The sequence below is a fragment of the Somniosus microcephalus genome, chromosome 11 (assembly GCF_052327205.1).
Source record: "Somniosus microcephalus isolate GS21.2 chromosome 11, FLI_Smic_1.0, whole genome shotgun sequence".
Taxonomy (NCBI): domain Eukaryota; kingdom Metazoa; phylum Chordata; class Chondrichthyes; order Squaliformes; family Somniosidae; genus Somniosus; species Somniosus microcephalus.
Window position 1 is genome coordinate 53,544,606 of NC_140997.1, and position 20,214 is coordinate 53,564,819.

Here is a 20,214-nt window from a genome sequence, read left to right on the forward strand (position 1 = left end):
GGATCACTGTATCAATTACAGCTGTAGATGGGAGGAGCCTGGCTGCTTTGAAAGCCACAGGCTAATTCCTGCAGCGATATATTACAGCAATTGCTCTCCAAATCAAACTTTTTTTTATTTCTTTGCTGGTTAAGAAGGTACTGTACTTTGAATAAGTTGTTTTGTGACCCAGATTTAGATGACTACATTATGTTTCCTTTCATGATTTGGTGACTATTTCCTTTTCATTCGTCTGTGCCCTGCCATCTTTTGCTCAGTGCAGGTAAACTGTTGGCATTTCACAATTAAAAATCGACAGGCTATGAGATGACTTCAGTGTAAATAGCCCCACATGTTATCAGAAAGCTGGGGCCTAAGAATGAAATTAGAATCAGAGAATGAATCATAGAATGGTTACAGCACAGAAGGAGGCCATTTGGCCCATCGATCCCATGCCGGTTCTCTGCAAGAGCACTTCAGCTAGCCCCACTCCCCCACCCTTTTCCCCGTAACCCTGCAATTATTTTTCTTTCAGGTACTTATCCAATTCCCTTTTGAAAGCCATGATTGAGTCGGCCTCCACCACCCTTTCAGGCAGTGCATTCCAGATCATAACCACTCGCTGCATAAAAATTCTTTTCCTCATGTCGCCTTTGGTTCTTTTGTCAATCATCTTGAATCTGTGTCCTCTGGTTCTCGACCCTTCTGCCAATGGGAACAGTTTCTCTCTATCTACTCTGATTATAAACAGACCAGGAAATCGGTTTGGTAATGTAAATGATTGCTGTAGATAGATCCATCATTAGTGATTCCCCCCTCCCCCACCTTTCAGTTTGAAGAGAATTAGAGCAGGATAAGGTGATGGGGGAGTTAGGGTACCAGGCAGATGAGCTTTGATGGTTCATCCCTGTTGATAAAAATACAATCACATAAAAATTCCTTCTTTATAAAAAATAAAGTGCAAATAGAACGTTTACTGTGAGAAGTGCGAGAACCTAATTTTTGCTATTTCTTGCTGTAAAATTGTCTGTTCTGTGACCAGTGCTGAGATGATATTGGGCTATTTGTAAATGGGATGTTTGCAAATGACGGCCTCTTAATTATGAGTACCTTTCGTCAGAATGTCCAGAAGTGGCATACGCATATTAAAGGACCTGAAGTGGTTAAAATCGCTGATTCAATCCCAAACTCCAGATCTGAGCCAGGCTGGGTGGAGCTTGTGGTGTTACCCCATAGGGCACAAATGGTAACCTTTTACTGGGTTGTGCTACCAGGATAATCCCTCATGCCCCTTAGCAGCTTCCCAGCCAACCAAAGGAGGCAATAATGTCTGGAAGTGAGTTGGCCACACCTCCTTTTAGTGGCTGTGATGTGAGCCCAGACAGATCTAGAGTGAAATTTATAAAAGAATAGGACAAAATGTGTACCCCTCATAAAGAATGAACTGCACACAATTAAACCATTCATTGTCGATCCATTAACCATTACCAAGTGCTGGGTCAATATGGCCATTTAAAATATAATTCCTGAAGATTAGGTCTGGTGTTTACAGATATAATTGTTCTGCACACTATAGTACGATTATTGTAATTCTCTCCATACTGCTGTTTCTGTCTCCTCCTGTTTGTGTTCCTTTCTTACGCCAGTAAGGTGGGGCCTTGTTTTGCAATTCCGACCTCTATAGGGAGTTAACCTGGTAACCAAGGAACCATATGTCCCCATAAGGTTGCCACAGCGACCGTTGTGACTTATTTTCTAATCCCCTTGAAAAACAAACGTGAAGTCTCGCAACTTGACCTGTAGAAATACGAAGATTTGTTAACCATTTACACATTGGTTGACAGCTATTTTGCTGATAGCCACAGAGGTATAAACCCAGTGCCGTGATGTAAGGCAGAGTGTAAACAGGTTTGACCTGATTAGAAAGCAGAAATGATTTCTGTTTAGAGCATACATAATGCTGAAGTCAGTATGCCATTTCTGTTAACCCATAAGGAGCCATTGGATTGCCCCAGTGTCATCAACCCAAACAAATCTAACAAAAGTGTCCCCTTTTTAGATGGGCACAACTAATAAAACCCAAATCATTAAAAAGACAAAGGAAACTTAGTAAATTAAACAATAATGTTATTCCCTGTATCCACTGCACACTCCAGTCCCTGTGGTGCCCACCGGTCACGGAAGGCCTCAAGTGTACTGGCGGACACGCTGTGCTCCTTCTCTTGGGCCACCCGGGTGCGGATAAAGCCACAGTAGAGAGACAGGCAGCCAGAGTGGCCACCCCCGTGGGCCGAGTCCAACCTGGACCTGTGGATGGCCACCTTGGCCAAGCCCAGGAGCAGGCCCACGAGGAGGTCCTCTGACTTGCCCGCTCCCCTCCTCCGCACTGGGTGGCTGAAGGTCCGGAGAGTGGGACTGAAGTGGAGCCAGAAGTTGAGGAGCAGCCCCTTCAAATGATGGAACAGGGGCTGCAATCTCTCACATTAGGGAAATTTAAATTCAGTTAATTAAATAAATCTGGAATAAAAAAAAAAGCTAGTATCAGTAATGGTGATCATGAAACTATCGGATTATCGGAAAAACCCATCTGGTTCACTGATGTCCTTTAGGGAAAGAAATCTGCTGCCCTTACCTGGCCTGGCCTATATGTGACTCCAGACCCACAGCAATGTGGTTGGCTCTTAACTGCCCTCTGAAATGGCCCAGCAAGCCACTCAGTTATAACAAACCGCTACAAGAAACAGTAATAAAAATAAAACCGGACGGACCACCTGGCATCGACCTCGGCACCGGCTACGGATATGACAACTGCAAAGTCCTCCTCACCAACATCTGGGGACTTGTGCCAAAATTGGGAGAGCTGTCCCTCAGACTAGTCAAGCCTGACATAGTCATACTCACAGAATCATACCTTTCAGCCAAACTGTCCCACCGGCAGGACAGACCCACCAGGGGTGGCGGCAATGGTATACAGTCGGGAAGGCGTAGCCCTGGGAGTCCTGAACATTGACTCCGGACCCCATGAAGTCTCATGGCTTCAGGGCAAGCATGGGCAAGGAAACCTCCTGCTGATTACCACCTACCACCCTCTCTCAGCTGATGAATCAGTACTCCTCCATGTTGAACACCACTTAGCAAAGGCACAGAATGTACTTTGGGTGGGGACTTCAATGTCCATCACCAAGAGTGTTTCGGTAGCACCACTACTGACTGAGCTGGCCGAGTCCTGAAGGAAAAAGCTGCCAGTCTGGGCCTGCGGCAGGTGGTGAGAGAACCAACATGAGGGAAAAACTTACTTGACCTCGTCCTCACCAATCTACCTGTCGCAGATACATCTGTCCATGACAGCATTAGTAGGAGTGGCCACTGCACAGTCCTTGTGGAGATGAAGTCCCGTCTTCACATTGAGGACACCCTTCATCGTGTTGTGTGGCACTACCACCGTGCTAAATGGGATAGATTCAGAACAGATCTAGCAGCTCAAAACTGGGCATCCATGAGGCACTGTGGGCTATCAGCAGCAGCAGAATTGTATTCCACCACAATCTGTAACCTCATGGCCCGGCATATCCCTCACTCTACCATTACCATCAAGCCAGGGGACCAACCCTGGGTCAATAAGGAGTGTAGAAGAGCATGCCAGGAGCAGCACCAGGCGTAGCTAAAAATGAGGTGCCAACCTGGAGCAGCTGCAACACAGGACTACAGGCATGCTAAAAAGCGGAAGCAGCATGCTATAGACATGGCTAAGCGATCCAACAATCAACGGATCAGATCAAAGCTCTGCAGTCCTGCTACATCCAGTCATGAATGGTGGTGGACCATTAAACAACTAACAGGAGGAGGAGGCTCCATGATTAACCCCATCCTCAATGATGGTGGAGCCCAGCATGTGAGTGCAAAAGACAAGGCTGAAGAGTTTGCAACTATCTTCAACCATAAGTGCCGAGTGGATGATCCATATCGGCCTCCTCCTGAGGTCTCCACCATCACAGAAGCCAGTCTTCAGCCAATTCAATTCACTCCACGTGATATCAAGAAACGGTTGAGCGGTTGATACAGCAAAGGCGTTGGGCCCTGACAACATCCCAGCTGTCGTGCTGAAGACTTGTGCTCCAGAACTAGCCGCGCCTCTAGCCAAGCTGTTCCAGTACAGTTACAACACTGACATCTATCCGACAATGTAGAAAACTGCCCAGGTATGTCCTGTCCACAAAAAGTAGGACAAATCCAACCCGGCCAATTACCGCCCCATCAGTCTACTCTCAATCATCAGCAAAGTGATGGAAGGTGTCGTCGGCAGTGCTATCAAGCGGCACTTACTCACCAATAACCTGCTCACTGATGCCCAGTTTGGGTTCTGCCAGGACTATTTGGTGCCAGACCTCATTACAGCCTTGGTCCAAACATGGACAAAAAAACTGAATTCCAGAGGTGAGATGAGAGTGACTGCCCTTGACATCAAGGCAGCATTTAACCGAGTGTGGCATCAAGGAGCCCTAGTAAAACTGAAGTCAATGGGAATTGAGGGGAAACACTGGCTGGGGTCATACCTAGCACAAAGGAAGTTGGTTGTGGTGGTTGAAGGTCAATCATCACAGCCCCAGGACATCACTGCAGGAGTTCCTCAGGGCAGTGTCCTAGGCCCAACCATCTTCAGCTGCTTCATCAATGACCTTCCCTCCAACATAAGGTCAGAAATGAGGATGTTCGCTGATGACTGCACAGTGTTCAGCGCCATTCACAACTCCTCAGATAATGAAGCAGTCCATGCCCGCATGCAACAAGACCCGGACGACATTCAGGCTTGGGCTGATAAGTGGCAGCTAACATTTGTGCCACAGAAGTGTCAGGCAATGACTATCTCCAACAAGCGAGAGTCTAACCACCTCCCCATGACATTCAACAGCATTACTATCGCCGAATTCCCCACCATCCTGGGGGTCACTATTGACCAGAAACTTAACTGGACCAGCCACATAAATACTGTGGCAACAAGAGCACGTCCGAGGCTGGGTATTCTGCGGCGAGTGTCTCACCTCCTGACTCCCCAAATCCTTTCCACCATCTACAAGGCACAAGGAAGCAGTGTGATGGAATACTCTCCACTTGCCTGGATGAGTGCAGCTCCAACAACACTCAAGAAGCTCGACACCATCCAGGACAAAGCAGCCCACTTGATTGGCACCCCATCCACCACCTTAAACAGTCACTCCCTCCACCACCGGCATATCGTGGCTGCAGTGTGTACCATCTACAAGATGCACTGCAGCAACTCACCAAGGCTTCTTCGGCAGCACCCCCCAAACCCACGACCTCTACCACCTAGAAGGACAAGGGCAGCAGGCGCATGGGAACACCACCACCTCCAAGTTCCCCTCCAAGTCACACATCATCCTGACTTGGAAGTATATCGCCGATCCTTCATCGTCGCTGGGTCAAAATCCTGGAACGCCCTCCCTAACAGCACTGTGGGAGTACCATCACCACACGGACTGCAGCAGTTCAAGAAGGAGGCTCACTACCACCTTCTCGAGGGCAATTAGGGATGGCCAATAAATGCTGGCCATGCCTGTGATGCCGAGATCCCATGAACGAATAAAAAAAAACTCCAAATAAACGTGGAATATGGACTCATCCAAGTTGCAAAAGTTACAGGCAGCCTGGGAGTCTATAAAGTGGTTTAAAAACCTATTGGACGAGACTGCCCTGTGGAACACTCTCCACCCCAGATCCCCAATGGCTGAAGTCAGTATGCTCCCATTCCTGCTGGGATTGACAACATTTGGTTATGACTCCATTATGTTCATCTTACAGGGTTTTTTTGTGTCTGGAATGGGTACATTCTCCCCTTCTCACAATAGTTTGGTGTCAGCCTTGGCTCAGTGACTTGCCTCTGATGGCAGAAGGTTGTGGGTTCAAGTCCCACTCCAGAGACTTGAACACAAAAATCTAGGCTGACACTCCAGTGCAGTACTGAGGGTTCGCTGCTCTGTTGGAGGTGCCGTCTTTTGGATGAGACGTTAAACCGAGGCCTCGTCTGACTCTCAGACGGATGTAAAAGATCCCACGGCACTATTGCGAAGAAGAGCAGGGCAGTTATCCCCGGTGTCCAGGCCAATATTTATCCCTCAACCAACATCACTAAAACAGATTATCACATATCTCATTGCTGTTTGTTGGAGCTTGCTGTGCACACATTTGCTGCTGCATTTTCTACATTACAACAGTGACTACACTTCAAAAGCACTCAGAGCATCGGACCTGTGAGGGGGCAGTGACCGGCGGCAGAGCTTAAATACCGGCAGTTGCGAGGTGAGGCCCGATCAGAGCATCGGACCTGTGAGGGGGCAGTGACCGGCGGCAGAGCTTAAATACCGGCAGTTGCGAGGTGAGGCCCGATCAGAGCATCAGACCTGTGAGGGAGCAGTGACCGGCGGCAGAGCTTAAATACCGGCAGTTGCGAGGTGAGGCCCGATCAGAGCATCGGACCTGTGAGGGGGCAGTGACCGGCGGCAGAGCTTAAATACCGGCAGTTGCGAGGTGAGGCCCGATCAGAGCATCGGACCTGTGAGGGGGCAGTGACCGGCGGCAGAGCTTAAATACCGGCAGTTGCGAGGTGAGGCCCGATCAGAGCATCGGACCTGTGAGGGAGCAGTGACCAACTCAGCAGCAGAGGAGAGAGGTAAAAAGCAATCCAAGTGTGACGTCACCAGGAAGCAGGTAAGTGATTGGTTGGTGAGTATTTCTTTCTTTCTCCTTTTCATTACAAGCTTAAATTCGGCAGTTTTTTTTCTAGGGTCTCTGTGGTGTAGCGGGGACAGTTGGTAAATAAGCGCCCTAGAGTATATCTTTAACTGGTTGTACTTAATAAGGCCTTTCTGGTGCAGAGTGACTGTTGGTAAACCATTTAACTGGTGTAATTAGAGGGATTGATTTAATTTAAATCCAATTAATTAAAGGGGATACTAGCATCTAAAATCAGGTAACAATAAAAAGTTTAATTAATTACATAGAATGGAGCAGGTGATGTGTTACTGTTGCGAGATGTGGGAGCCGGTAGACCCCATTGAGGCTCACGGTGATTACATCTGTGACAAGTGTCTGCTGCTACAGGATCTCCAGCTCCGTGTTGATGAGCTGGAGCCTGAGCTTCAGACACTGCGACACATCAGGGAGGGGGAGAAGTACCTGGACTCAGTGTACCAGAAGGTGGTCACACCTATGAAGTTAATTAATTCAGATGTAGCACATGACCAGGGTCAGGACGGTGTGACTACGAGCGAGGCAGGTACGGGGATCCAGGAGGTAGTGTTGGAGGAGCCGCAGCCCTTGCTCTTGGCCAACAGGTTCGAGGTTCTCACTCCCTGTGTGGACAGGAGCAGGGACCGCAGGGAGGATGAGCAACCTAGCCACAGCACCGTGGAATGGGGGACCATTCAAGAGGGGGGAGTAAATAGAAATGTTGTAGTGGTAGGGGATAGTATTATTAGAGGGATAGATAGAGTTCTCTGCAACCAAGAGCGAGAGTCCCATAGGCTGTGTTGCCTACCCGGTGCCAGGGTTAAGGACATCTCTTCTGGGCTGGAAAGAAACTTGCAGTGGGAGGGGGTGGATCCAGTCGTCGTGGTCCATGTTGGTACAAACGACGTAGATAGGACTAGGAAGCCGGTTCTGTTAAAGGAGTATGAGCAGCTAGGGGTCAAATTAAAAAACAGAACCTCAAGGGTAATAATCTTTGGATTATTACCTGAGCCATGAGCAAATTTGGCTAGGACAAATAAAATTAGAGAGTTAAATGCGTGGCTCAAAGACTGGTGTGGGAGAAATGGGTTTTGCTTCCTGGGACACTGGCACCAGTACTGGGGCAGGAGGGAGCTGTTCCGTTGGGACGGGCTTCACTTGGCCAGTGCTGGGACTAGAGTCCTGGCAGATCATATAACTAGGGCTGCAGAGAGGGCTTTAAACTAACTAGTGGGGGGGAGGTTCCTAGAGAGCAAATAATAAAAATAACAACAGAGAAGGTCATAGACTTAGGTAGCAGTGGGGAAATTAAAAACCAGAGTGTGTCAGGAAGGGGCAGAAGGTATGGAGTAAAAGGTAAAGTAATAAAAAGGGCAAAAGCAGGAACTAAGTGTCACAAAACATATTTGAAAGTTCTCTATCTGAATGCACGTAGCATTCGTAACAAAATAGACGAGTTAATGGCACAAATAACTACATATGGGTATGATCTTGTGGCCATTACAGAAACATGGCTGCAAGGTGACAATGCCTGGGAATTAAACATACCAGATTATTTAACGATTAGGAAGGACAGGCAGGAAGGAAGGGGAGGTGGGGTGGCTATGTTAATAAAGGAAGGAATCACTGTAATACAGAGAAATGATATTGGGTCAAAAGATCAGGATAATGAAACAGTTTGGGTGGAGATAAGGAATAATAAGGGGAAAAAAACACTAGTGGGCATAGTCTATAGGCCTCCGAGCAGTTGCAACTTGGTTGGACGGAGTATCAATCAGGAAATAGTTGAGGCTTGTAATAAGGGAACATCTATAATTATGGGGGATTTTAACTATCATATTAATTGGACAAATCAAACTGGGCAGGGCTGCCTTGAGGATGAGTTCATTGAATGTATTAGGGATGGGTTTCTTGAGCAGTATGTAACTGAACCGACCAGGGGACAAGCAACCTTAGATCTGGTCCTGTGTAACGAGACAGGATTAATTAAAAATGTCCTAGTAAAGGATCCCCTTGGAATGAGTGACCATAACATGGTTGAATTCCATATTCAATTAGAGGGTGAGAAGGTTGGATCTCAAACAAGCGTGCTAAGCTTGAATAAAGGAGACTATGAAGGTATGAGAGCGGAATTGAGTAGAGTGGATTGGGAAAATAGATTAAAGGGTAAGACGATACATGATCAGTGGTGTACATTTAAGGAGTTATTTTACAACTTCCAAAAAAAATATATTCCACTGAGAAGAAAAGGGTGTAAAAGAAAAGACAGCCATCCGTGGCTAAGTAAAGAAATTAAGGATAGTATTCGACTAAAAACAAGGGCATATAAGGTAGCCAAATCTAGTGGGAGGATAGAGGATTGGGAAAATTTTAAAAGACAGCAAAAAATAACAAAAAGATTGATTAAGAAAGGGAAGATAGATTATGAAGTAAATTAGCAAAAAATATAAAAACAGATAGCAAGAGTTTTTATAGTTATATAAAAAGAAAAAGGGTGGCTAAAGTAAATGTTGGTCCCTTAGAGGATGAGACCAGGAAATTAATGGTGGGAAATATGGAGATGGCAAAAACACTGAATGAGTATTTTGTATCAGTCTTTACAGTAGAGGACACTAAGAATATCCCAACACTGGACAAACAGGGGGCTATAGGGGGGGAGGAGCTAAACACAATCAAAATCACTAAGGAAGTGGTACTCGGTAAAATAATGGGACTCAAGGCGGATAAATTGCCTGGACCTGATGGCTTACATCCTAGGGTCTTGAGGGAAGTGGCGGTAGGGATTGTGGATGCATTGGTAATAATTTTCCAAAACTTCCTGGACTCAGCAAAGGTCCCGGCAGACTGGAAAACTGCTAATGTAACACCCTTATTTAAAAAGGGCAGTAGACAGAAGGCTGGAAACTATAGACCGGTTAGCCTAACATCTGTGGTAGGTAAAATGTTGGAGTCCATTATTAAGGAGACAGTAACAGGACATTTGGATAATCATAATTTAATAGGACAAAGTCAGCATGGTTTTATGAAGGGGAAGTCATGTTTGACAAATTTGCTGGAGTTCTTTGAGGAAGTAACATATAGGGTGGATAAAGGGGAACCAATGGACGTAGTGTATTTAGACTTCCAAAAGGCATTTGACAAGGTGCCACACAAAAGATTATTGCTTAAGATAAAAAATCACAGGATTGGGGGTAATATTCTGACATGGATAGAGGATTGGCTATCTAACAGAAGGCAGAGAGTTGGGATAAATGGTTCATTCTCAGACTGGCAATCAGTAACTAGTGGTGTTCCGCAGGGGTCAGTGCTGGGTCCCCAACTCTTTACAATCTATATTAACAATTTGGAGGAGGGGACCGAGTGTAACATATCAAAGTTTGCAGATGATACTAAGATGGAAGGGAAAGTAGTGAGTGAGGAGGACATAAAAAACCTGCAAGGGGACATCGACAGGCTAAGTAAATGGGCAGAGATTTGGCAGATGGAATACAATACTGGAAAGTGTGAGTTTATGCACTTTGGCAGGAAAAATCGTAGAGCAAATTATTATCTTAATGGCAAGAAACTGGAAAGTACTGAAGTACAAAGGGATCTGGGGGTCCTGCTGCACGAAACTCAAAAGGTTAGTATGCAGGTGCAGCAAGTGATTAAGAAGGCCAATGGAATGTTGGCTTTCATTGCTAGGGGGATAGAATATAAAAATAGGGAGGTATTGCTTCAGTTGTACAAGGTATTGGTGAGACCGCACCTGGAATACTGCATACAGTTTTGGTGTCCATACTTAAGAAAAGACATACTTGCTCTCGAGCCAGTACAAAGAAGGTTCACTCGATTAATCCCGGGGATGAGGGGATGGACATATGAGGAGAGGTTGAGTAGATTGGGACTCTACTCATTGGAGTTCAGAAGAATGAGAGGCGATCTTATTGAAACATATAAGATTGTGAAGGGGTTGGATCGGGTGGATGCAGGGAGGATGTTCCCGATGATGGGTGAAACTAGAACTAGGGGGCATAGTCTTAGAATAAGGGGCTGCTCTTTCAAAACTGAGATGAGGAGGAACTACTTCACTCAAAGGGTGGTAGGTCCATGGAATATGCTGCCCGAAAAAGCTGTAGAAGTTACATCATTACATAAATTTAAAACAGAAATAGACAGTTTCCTAGAAGTAAAGGGAATTAAGGGTTACGGGGAGCGGGCAGGAATTTGGACATGAGTCTAGGTTCGGATCGGTCATGGCCCTGTGGGTAGCGGAGCGGGCCCAGGGGCCGTGTAGCCTGATCCTGCTCCTATTTCATGTGTCTAATTCTGTTAGATTCAGGAGATAGTTCTGTGATAGTAGATTGGCGGTTAGGATCAGATCAGCCATGATCTTATTGAATGGCGGAGCAGGCTCGAGGGGCCGATTGGCCTACTCCTGCTCCTATTTCTTATGTTCTTATGTACTTCATTGGCTGTAAAGTGCTTTGGGGCATCCTGAGGTCGTGAAAGGCGCTATATAAATGTAATTTCTCCTTTTTAAAATTTATCTTGGCCTGATGTCTGATCTTTGAAAAAGAGTCATGGGATGCTAAAAATAAAATGGCCATCTTTGTCACTTCCTGTTTCTTTCAGACAATTTACAACCTTTGCTGAGAGGTTAACAGACCTGCTGCATTCGACTGGTTATCAGCTCGCACTTTGCGGCTGTGTCCAGCAGGTGTCAGTATTGAACTGCCTTAAAATCTGTAACAAAAATCTACAAATGCGGGAATAGAAACAGAACATGCTGGAAAACACTCAGCAGGTCAGGCATTTCTGATGAAAGGTCAACGAGCTGAATCATTTAACTCAGTTTCTCTCTCTCCACAGATGCTGGGTGTTTTCCAGCATTTTCTGGTTTTTGTTCTGGATTTCCAGCATCCGCAATATTTTGCTTTTGTAACAACTGCTGGAAATCTGAAATAAAAATATAAAATACACAGCAGAGCAATTAGCATCTGAATAGCCCCAGTGTGTGAAATTGTCTCAGATGTGGAGAGTTGATGGGAATAGTGAGATTCCTGAATTACTGCAGTTTACCAGAACTTGCTGGTCTTTGGGGGGTGGGGGGAGAAGAACATCTCAGACTTTTTCCTAAATGGGGCTCAGGTCTCTGGAGTGGGACTTGAACCCACAAACTTCTGACTCAGAGGCGAGAGTGCTACCAACTGAGCCACAGCTGACACTGGGTTTAACTTTTTAACTGGTGGTACTAGAGCTTCATCTAGATGGAGCCTTATAATCCTCAGAGTCCTGGCTCATCTGTAGGACATAAAAATATGAAACATACCACATCAAATATTAGTAATTGCAGAAATGCCTCATGGCTAAACGTTGTCGACGCTTGAGATGAACATATCTTTCTAAATGTGATTGTTGTGTGTCGGTCGGATGCACTCGTGCCTCTGAGTCAAAGGCTGGAGCTGCTTTCTGGTGGTTCAGGGGGATCTTGAAGATCCTGCTCAAAGAAGATCCAGGAGTTCTCCCAGTGTCCTGGCCAACATTCCTACCACACCCCACCTCATTGGGAGAAAGGAGTCCCAGCTCCTCACTAACACTATTTCATTCCATCTGGGTGAAAGTATCTGAGGTGGCATGTGGGAGTGAGAAAGTACTGGCACAAGAGGTGATAAGGAATGGGTTGGAGAAGAGGAATATGGGGCGGGATCTTGCTCTGGTGCTCCTGTGTGGCCTTTTACTCAGCATCCACTTCCTCAATATCATCATCATTATCATCAACACCCTAGTTCACCAGAAAGAAATATCTTTCCTCCTTCTCCTTATCATCATCTTCTCCTTATCATCATCATCTTCCTCCTCTTCACCGTGCTCTGCTCTCTGTTGCTGTGACAGACCTGCAGAAAAGGAGGTATAAAGTAAGAATGGGTGACCATAACCCCATGGGATTAAGGAGACAGAAAAGGATGTGGATGCTTCTGGTTGGAAGCTACTTCACGGAGGTACCATGCCAACTACCCAGACTCACTAACCTGCTGCCTCCACTGTCCCACCAATCTCACCATCTCCTACAGCTCAAGCAAGTGTCTCCGCATGGCCTGCCCCTCACCGGGGGTAAGCTCTCTGATGTCCCCTGCATGGCCTGCCCCTCACCGGGAGTAAGCTTTCTGATGTCCCTTGCATGGCCTGCCCCTCACCGGGAGTAAGCTTTCTGATGTCCCTTGCATGGCCTGCCCCTCACCGGGGGTAAGCTCTCTGATGTCCCTTGCATGGCCTGCCCCTCACCGGGAGTAAGCTTTCTGATGTCCCCTGCATGGTCTGCCCCTCACCGGGGGTAAGCTTTCTGATGTCCCCTGCATAGCCTGCCCCTCACCGGGGGTAAGCTCTCTGATGTCCCCTGCATAGCCTGCCCCTCACCGGGGGTAAACTTTCTGATGTTCCCTGCATAGCCTGCCCCTCACCGGGGGTAAGCTCTCTGATGTCCCCTGCATGGCCTGCCCCTCACCGGGGGTAAGCTCTCTGATGTCCCCTGCATGGCCTGCCCCTCACCGGGAGTAAGCTTTCTGATGTCCCTTGCATGGCCTGCCCCTCACCGGGGGTAAGCTTTCTGATGTCCCTTGCATGGCCTGCCCCTCACCGGGAGTAAGCTTTCTGATGTCCCTTGCATGGCCTGCCCCTCACCGGGGGTAAGCTTTCTGATGTCCCTTGCATGGCCTGCCCCTCACCGGGGGTAAGCTCTCTGATGTCCCTTGCATGGCCTGCCCCTCACCGGGAGTAAGCTTTCTGATGTCCCCTGCATAGCCTGCCCCTCACCGGGGGTAAGCTCTCTGATGTCCCCTGCATAGCCTGCCCCTCACCGGGGGTAAACTTTCTGATGTTCCCTGCATAGCCTGCCCCTCACCGGGGGTAAGCTTTCTGATGTTCCCTGCATGGCCTACCCCTCACCGGGGGTAAGCTTTCTGATGTTCCCTGCATGGCCTACCCCTCACCGGGGGTAAGCTCTCTGATGTCCCCTGCATAGCCTGCCCCTCACCGGGGGTAAGCTCTCTGATGTCCCCTGCATAGCCTGCCCCTCACCGGGGGTAAACTTTCTGATGTTCCCTGCATAGCCTGCCCCTCACCGGGGGTAAGCTTTCTGATGTTCCCTGCATAGCCTACCTCACCGGGGGTAAGCTTTCTGATGTCCCCTGCATGGCCTGCCCCTCACCGGGGGTAAGCTTTTTGATGTCCCCTGCATAGCCTGCCCCTCACCGGCGGTAAGCTTTCTGATGTCCCCTGCATGGTAAGCTTTCTGATGTCCCCTGCATGGCCTGCCCCTCACCGGGGGTAAGCTTTCTGATGTCCCCTGCATGGTCTGCCCCTCACCGGGGGTAAGCTTTCTGATGTCCCCTGCATGGTCTGCCCCTCACCGGGGGTAAGCTTTTTGATGTCCCCTGCATGGCCTGCCCCTCACCGGGGGTAAGCTTTTTGATGTCCTCTGCATGGCCTGCCCCTCACCGGGGGTAAGCTTTCTGATGTCCCCTGGTCCATTGCTTTTCATGGGCATTATGCGCAATTCTCTTCTACGACAAGTTTGAGTGAATCACATGAAGGCTCACACTTGAGGAGTGTCTCCCAAGTGGCGTCTGATGGCTGACATAATAAAGTTGCTGGTGTCACCCTGTTAAAGTGGAGGAAGGGGATTTCAAGTTCTGCATGGCAGTCAGTGGAGATAGCAACACGGATTGTAAGATCCCGAGTTATTTCCCCTTTAACCGTTGCGCTGTGCAAAGTGTCACTTGTGCAGTTAGTCATTTTAGGGAATGAACAACTTGTTGGTGCCCAAGGCGGAACAGGGACAGTGGTCGGTCTGTCACTTTGCCAGCCCTTGTCAGGCCACTGCACTTTTTCCTCCACTGGCCTGCAGTTCTGAGGGTGGGAAAGGTGACACTCAACCACCTCCCTCCATGTGGCATGGAAACCTTTTTGGGCTTCCTCCCTGGAAGGCTCAGTAGTCTCTCTCCCTATCCTTTGCTGCCTTTCATCTAGGAGTGTCTTAAGGTCGGTCTAATTGAAATTATGTGCTCTTCTTTGCTGCCTCCATACAATGCATTGCTCTTTTTTAAGGATTTTAGGGTTTGAGGATTAGCAGCGATTCCTAAAATGAAAGTCTGCGGGGTTGAATTTCCACAGGGATTCTCCCGAACGCTCGGCATAACTTTGTTGGAAGATCTGTGGAAAACCTGGAGATTGATGACATACCTTCTTAGCACCACCAAAACAGTTAAGTTGACTTCTGGCTCTGTGAAATGTGGCTTCTTTGATTTTTTTTAGCTGTGATTGAATTTTGCACAATATTACTGTGACAGTATTACCATGCATTTAATGCTTAGATCAATGGCTTATCTGCTAGCTGGTTAAATTGTTTCAAACAATTACTAACTATTTCTCAATAGTAAATTAAGATGTGAAAGGCAGTAGATTAACGGCTGCGTGATAAGTGCACTGCCAAAATAGTCCCAAACTCTGTAAGCAGAGGCCACGATATTTTGCTTTTGTTTTAGTTTACTTGATGTTGACTGGCAATCAATAAGAGGTGGCTTTTATTCAGGTGAATCGATACCTCTTACGTGGGACGGTTTGAAACCTTCAGCCCGACAGTGCAACCAGAGACAGTACGAGTTTCGGTGGGAGCAGGCTCGTGTGGAGCATTAACACTGGCATGGAGCAGTTGGGCAGATTGGCCTGTTTCTGTGCTGTACATTCTATGTAATTCTTTGTAAATTACAGATCCAGCCTTCACTGAGCAGGAGTTACTCCAAAATCAAATGAATTTCAGATTCCAAATGTGGAAAGACTCGTTCTTATTTAAACATAAAACAGCGGTGAGTGCTGCTTTACTCATCCTTTAGGTCCCTGACATGGTTATCGCTGCTGATATATGTGGAGTATTGGCAGCTATAATGTGGTTATGCCGACGTATTTTCTTCACCCAGAGAGTTGTGAACCTGTGGAATTCTCACAGAAGGCAGTAGAGGCCAATTCATTAAATATATTCAAGAAGGAGTTGGATATATTTCTTAAGGCTAAAGGGATCAAGGGGTATGGGGAGAAAGCAGGGACCAGGTACTGAAATTGGATGATCAGCCATGATCGCATTGAATGGCGGAGCAGGCTCGAGGGGCCGAATGGCCTACTCCTGCTCCTATCTTCTATGTTTCTATGTTTCACTCTCGATGGAATTGAATTATCAATACAGTGACATTTAGAGTATGGTGACCTGAATTTATTCACAGCAAATACCATCAATACCAATACAGGAAACTTTTTTTATCCGGCATGGACGGGACCGACGTGGTGCCAGTTCATCAAAAATTCTGGATAACCGAATGCTATAGTAAAAGATACGGAGCTGAGAGCTCCGTATAAAGCAACAAACCCTGTTGCTTAGCAACAGCTTCAGAACAATGGCCACAAGTTGCAAGCGTCTCTGTAGCTTAGCAACAGCTGCAGCCACACCCTTGCACAGCAACAAATGGAGGAAGGCAAGTAATAAAAGTTACCTGAACCTACTCCTGAATTTTGACGGTTAACCAAGATTTCCGGTTATTTAGGTGCCAGTAAATCGAAAGTTTCCTGTATTGCCAATTAAAAGTACAATGCTCTGTGTGCCAATTTCTTGATTGTAACTGGGGAATAGTGAGTAGGTGTCAAAAGGTTCAGAGGGAGGAAAATTCAGAATGCGAGTGTATGATTTTAGTCACCTGTTAATATTTGAATCAAAAAGGAGACCAAGCAATTGTTTGCCGGCCTGCTATCGTGTCAAGAAATGCTCCCTAGTAATGAAAGTGCTGGTAGGGAGGCAGGCAAAGCTGTCTTGTATAAAATAGGATAGAATTAGTTAATTAATAGCCCTAAGCTCTTGAATTCCCTCCCTAAACCTCTCCACCTCTCGCTCCTCCTTTAAGTCGTCCCGTGAAACCTCTCTCTTTGACCAAGCTTTTGGGCACCTGTCCTAATACCTCCTTATACGGATTGGTATCAGGTTTTGGCTGATAACATAGAAACATAGAAGATAGGAGCAGGAGTAGGCCATTCGGCCCTTCGAACCTGCTCCGCCATTCAATGAGATCATGGCTGATCATCCAAATTCAGTACCCTGTCCCTGCCTTCTCCCCATATCCCTTGATCCCTTTAGCCTCAAGAAATATATCTAACTCTTTCTTGAATATATTTAATGAACTGGCCTCCACCGCCCTCTGTGGCAGAGAATTCCACAGGTTCACCACTCTCCGGGTGAAGAAGTTCCTCCTCATTTCAGTCCTAAATGGCTTACCCCTTATCCTTAGACTATGACCCTTGGTTCTGGACTCCCCGGCCATCATAAACATCCTTCCTGCATCTAGTCTGTCCAGACCTGACAGAATTTTATAGGTTTCGATGAGATCCCCTCTCAATCTTCTAAATTCCAGTGAGTATAAGCCCAATCGACACAATTTCTCCTCATACGTCATTCCTGCCATCCCAGGTATCAGCCTGGTGAATCTTCGCTGCACTCCCTCCATGGCGCTCCTGTGAAGTGCCCTGGGATGTTTTACTACGTTAAAGGCGCTATATAAATAAAGGAAAAAAGAAAGACTTGCATTTATATAGCGCCTTTCACAACCACCGGATGCCCCAAAGCATTTTACTGTCAATGAAGTGTAGTCACTGTTGTAATGCAGGAAACACAGCAGCCAATTTGCACACAGCAAGCTCCCACAAAGAGCAATGTGATAATGACCAGATCATCTGTTTTTGTTGTGTTGGTTGAGGGATAAATATTGGCCAGGACACCAGGGATAACTCCCCTGCTCTTCTTTGAAATAGTGTCATGGGATCTTTTACGTCTACCTCAGAGAGCAGACGGTGTTACGTCCGTGAATAATTGAGACACGGACAGCAGGAGTGAACAAAATAAGTCTTTACTGGTGGAAGTCAATAGTGAAACTAAAAACACAGAGGCTCACTAGCGCCTTTTATACAGGGGTGGTCACTGCCGGTACTGCAGTCTGAGACCAGTTATTCTTTTAAAGGTACATACACAACAATTCCTCCCCTTTTAGATAAACAGTACATAACATTCATTTAACAACTAAATGATAACTAATTACAATCACAATTACTGTTGCTAGATACATTGGTTAAGTTTGAGCAATTATAAGTTCAGTCTTTGAGGAGGCTTCCTGATTCTGTCTGGATAACGCCTCTTTGGGGTATCAGGTTCTTCTGGCAATGTTGAGTCGGGATCAATGTCGTTGTTTGGTTCATCTGCTTCCAATATTACCGGTTCTGCGGTAGCTGCAATTGGAACGTCGATTTCATTACCAGGTGTATCAGATTGTGGTGTGGAGTTGACGTTTTCCAGTGACTCTAAAATCTGGTCAGCATGGCGCCTTACATTGCTCTCCCCATGTCCACGGTATACATGAGAGGTCCTTGTCATGTACAAATCGTTCCTGGCTGCCATTTCTCAGTGCGGTAGTCCCGGGCCAAAACTGGTTGACCTATCTTAAAACTCCTGGTCGGCCTTTCATTCATATTCTGAAACTGCCTGTTCTTCACATCTCTTCGGACGTTTGGCTTAACCAAATCCAAGCGGCATCGTAGTCTTCGATTGAAGAACATCATGGCTGGAGTTTGGTTGGTAACCGCATGTGTCGCATTCTGGTAGGCAAACAAGAAGTTCTCCACCTTGCGTTGTAGGGGTATATCTTCATTACACATTGCCTTGATAACCTTCTTGAATGTTTGGACAAACCTCTCGGCCAATCCATTAGTGGCTGGATGATATGGGGCAGATGTGTAATGCTTAACACCATTGTTCTTTAAGAACCTCCGGAACTCTTCAGACACAAACTGTGGTCCATTGTCAGAGCAAATCTGTTCAGGCAGCCCATTCCTGGCGAATATTGTTCGTAAAACTGTGATAGTTTTTTCCGTGGTGGTTGAGGACATTTTTATTACCTCTGGCCACTTTGAATGTGCATCCACCGCAATTAAAAACATCGAGTCCATGAAGGGACCAGCAAAATCAATGTGTACCCTTTGCCATGGAGATGAGGGCCACGCCCATGGATGCAGAGGAGCTTGTGGTGGGGTGTTTTGGACCTTCTGGCATCCTGCACAGCTCTTGGTCATCTCTTCGATTTCTCTATCGATTCCCGGCCACCACACAAACGCTCTGGCTAAGTTCTTCATTTTTACCCCACCCAGATGACCCTCATGAAGCTCATTGAGCACTCTATCCGTCAACTTAGGTGGAATTACTACTCTGGATCCACACATCAAGGTTCCTCTGCACACTGAAAGCTGTTCTCTTCTCGGCGAGAATGCTGGCAGCAGTGGTTCGCCATGTGCTGGCCATCCCTTCACCGTTAAATCATAGACCCGTGATAGTGTCGGGTCATTCTGTGTTTCCTTTTCTATGTTTGCATTCGTCACATGGAGACATTCGACTATGGTCGAGTGGAATAACTCCATTGGATCCACTGCAAGGTCTTCTTCTTCCACCGTCGGCAACGGTAGACGTGACAATCCATCAGCATTTCCATGCTGTTTAGTTCCTTTGTACTCAATGTCATATTGGTGTGCCCCTAGGAAAAGGGACCATCTCTGCAGCCGTTGTGCTGTCATTATCGGTACGCCCTTCTGAGGGTTGACAATGGAGACAAGAGGTTGATGATCGGTTAGTAGAGTAAATTTTTGACCGTGCAGGTAGTGATTGAACTTCTTCACCCCCCACACTAGGCTGAGGGCCTCTCTGTCAATCTGGGCGTAGTTATACTCGGCCGAAGTTAACGAGCGTGACGCAAAAGCTATCGGCCTCTCTAAACCATCAAGGAATTTATGTGACAGCACCGCCCCAATGCCGTAGGGAGATGCATCACATGCCAGCCTGATTGGCAGTGCTGGGTTGTAGTGAGCCAAAACTTCCCTTGAAGTGGTTAAGTCCTTACTCTTCTGAAAAGCACGCTTACAATCATCGCTCCATTTCCATGCGACCCCCGTTCGTAGCAGGGCGTTCAGTGGGTGCAGAATTGTCGACAAATTCGGCAAAAACTTATGATAGTAATTCACCAATCCGAGGAATGACCTCAGTTGCGACACATTTTCAGGTGCTGGGGCCTTAACAACCGCTTCAATTTTGTCAGGGGACTTATGTAACCCCTCTTCATCAATCACGTGGCCACAATACGATATCTGTTTCTTAAAAAATTCGCACTTGGGGCGGTTGGCTCGCAGCCCATGTTCCCGTAGTCTAGTGAGCACCTGTTCTAGGTTGTTAAGGTGTTCACTGTCATCTTCACCTGTTACAAGGATGTCGTCCAAGTAACACTGAGTCCCCGGAATCCCTTGCAGGACTTGTTCCATCGCTCTTTGCCATATCGCTGGAGCCGATGCTACTCCGAATACCAATCGATGATACTGGTAAAGACCTTTGTGAGTGTTTATCGTGAGATACTTCCTAGAGAACTCTTCAACCTCCATCTG

General features: G+C 46.9%; 1 long non-coding RNA gene across 1 annotated transcript in view; it reads left to right on the forward strand.

The window, feature by feature from the left end:
- Nucleotides 1-20,214, forward strand: part of LOC147110570 (uncharacterized) — a 143,323-nt gene that overhangs the window by 915 nt on the left and 122,194 nt on the right. The window contains exon 2 of the long non-coding RNA XR_015079944.1: nt 14,809-14,964. This is a non-coding gene — a long non-coding RNA (uncharacterized LOC147110570). The remainder of the gene's footprint in view (nt 1-14,808; nt 14,965-20,214) is intronic.